This window comes from Cebus imitator, unplaced genomic scaffold (genome assembly GCF_001604975.1).
Source record: "Cebus imitator isolate Cc_AM_T3 unplaced genomic scaffold, Cebus_imitator-1.0 Scaffold1178, whole genome shotgun sequence".
NCBI classification, from domain to species: Eukaryota; Metazoa; Chordata; class Mammalia; order Primates; family Cebidae; genus Cebus; species Cebus imitator.
The window spans coordinates 21652-24157 of NW_016108493.1; the positions used below are offsets into that span (position 1 = coordinate 21652).

At 47.5% G+C, this 2506-nt stretch overlaps 1 pseudogene across 1 annotated transcript; it reads left to right on the plus strand.

The window, feature by feature from the left end:
* Positions 1-397: 397 nt before the first annotated feature.
* On the plus strand, positions 398-1281 carry LOC108298898 (annotated as a pseudogene). The gene has a single exon (XR_001822751.2). The product of XR_001822751.2 is annotated as a casein kinase II subunit beta-like (transcript).
* Positions 1282-2506: the final 1225 nt, after the last annotated feature.

Genomic DNA, 2506 nt, shown 5'->3' on the forward strand with positions numbered 1-2506 from the left:
TTTAAAATTTTATGTCCATGTTGATGGAATGATATACTTTTTGGCTCAAGGGTCTTAAATGGATTTTTAGTTTTGATTCAGTGTGACAGAACACTGTTTTTATGAAGTGTGATCTGCAGCCCTCATGTACTAAAATCACCTGTGGTGCTTATATTATAAAAAAGCAGATTCTAGGGCCCACACCACCTAAATCTCCTGGGGTTGGAGACCAGTGTGTAGCTCCTGTCATCTCCACAGCTGCTTCTTAGGTACACCAAGTTTAAGAACTATTATTTCATGTTTTCAGACTAGGGATTCTTACAAAATGGCAAAGAAGAAAAACCTTAATCTTTTAAAGAGTTCAAGTCCCCAATTTCCACTCCCCCCCCACCCCGCTTTGCTTGCCGCGGTTGAGTCCGCGGCCTGCGCTGTAGCGGTCACCGCCATTCTTTGGAAGTAGCAACTTCCCTACTCCACCACAGCCCTGGTCCCCGTCCAGCCACTGACATGAAGATGAGCAGCTCAGAGGAGGTGTCCTGGATTTCCTAGTTCTGTGGGCTCCGTGGCAATGGATTCTTCTGTGAAGTGGATGAAGACTACATCCAGGACAAATTTAATCTTACTGGACTCAATGAGCAGGTCCCTCACTATCGACAAGCTCTAGATATGATGTTGGACCTGGAGCCTGGTGAAGAACTGGAAGACAACCCCAACCAGAGTGACTTGATTGAGCAGGCAGCCAAGATGCTTTATGTATTGATCCATGCCCGCTACATCCTTACCAACAGTGGCATCGCCCAGATGTTGGAAAAGTACCAGCAGGGAGACTTTGGCTACTGTCCCCGTGTGTACTGTGAGGACCAGCGAATGCTCCCCATTGGCCTTTCAGATATCCCAGGTGAAGCCATGGTGAAGCTCTACTGCCCCAAGTGCATGGATGTATACACACCCAAGTCATCGTGGCACCATCACATGGATGGCGCCTATTTTGGCATTGGTTTCCCTCACATGCTCTTCATGGTGCACCCCGAGTACTGGCCCAAACGACCTGCCAGCCAGTTTGTGCCCAGGCTCTACGGTTTCAAGATCCATCCGATGGCCTACCAGCTGCAGCTCCAAGCCGCCAGCAACTTCAAGAGCCCAGTCAAGACGATTCGCTGATTCCTCACCCCACCTGTCCTGCAGTCTTTGACACTTCCTTTCCTTTTTACCACCATTTCAGGAACCCTGTATGGTTTTTAGTTTAAATTAAAGGAGTCATTATTGTGGTGGGAATATGAAATAAAGTGGAAGAAAAGGCCATGAAAAAAAAAGTTCAAGCATTAGACTATGTGCTTCTTAAACACAGATTATCTTTCCCATTTTCTCTTTCCAGTTCTCTATACTGTCAAGGGATTTGGTGCAGAAATAGGAAACAAAGCAGTGAAAGAAAAACTTTATTTCTTAATATACATTTTGCTTTAATCATCACCAAAAAGACTTCCATCTTCTCTCTCCGACGTGTCCACCAGCTATATTGGCCTTCAACAGATGGTGAGAGCAACATACATAAATCTATATCATGCATTTATACACACAAACACATATCAGCACTGTGAAGACACAGACTGGGCTTTACTATGGCTGGGGGCCTCTCCCATGCCTATTAAAAATGAGCACAGGTTTGCTCTATGCAAGAATTTCAACAGAATTGGTCTGGCCATCAGTCCCCAGTTTCCCCGAGGTAAGATAGGATGACAAAATGGGACAGCATATTTGAAATGAGGTCAGTCCAATTCGGGTATCATAGAAAAAAAAAAGGATGAGCTAGCTTAAGCCTGAGATGGTATCTGGGAAGTCACGTTCATGATGTGAACTCAAAGAACACAGATGCCACAGTGCAGACCAAAGCCCAGCCTGACTCGACCCAACAGGGTCAGGTGTGGATCTGTGAGGAGCGCTCATAGGGTCCCCGCCAGTACTGTCCAGCAGAGCACCACGGCTCAGTATTGTGCTTTTAGAACCTGCGAGAGGAGCTCCAGCATTGGGACCACATGCTTCATTCATCAGAATCAGTGTCCTACCCCAACTGAGTTTTCCATCTCAGGGCAGCTGATGAGGCAAGAAGTGTGCTGTTGCTAGTTCCCACACTGCTGGGGCTGTTGAGAAGCAGTCTCACAAAACCATCTATGCAAACTACACACCTTTTGCTTCATGCTGGGCCAAGTGGGCCTTGGCTAATGGTATTCCATAGCTGTCAGAAAGGCTTTCTGCCTTTCCTCCCACTCCACCAAGACACACCTCTGACTCCCTCTTCTGGACCCTCCAGTGGACTTGGAGGAACAAGGCCCAGATGCTCCTCAGCAGATAGGTGGCCACACAGAAGGTGGACAGGCCCACCCTTCCTGCTGTTTTAAGGACCTTTGGTGGCTGCACTTCTTGCATGGTTCCTGGCAGGCAAGGGTCACAAGGCTGGAGTGTGTGGCAGAGCCCGTCGGGAGTGCACCTACAGACAAAGATAAACCAAACCAAACCAGTGGATATTGCC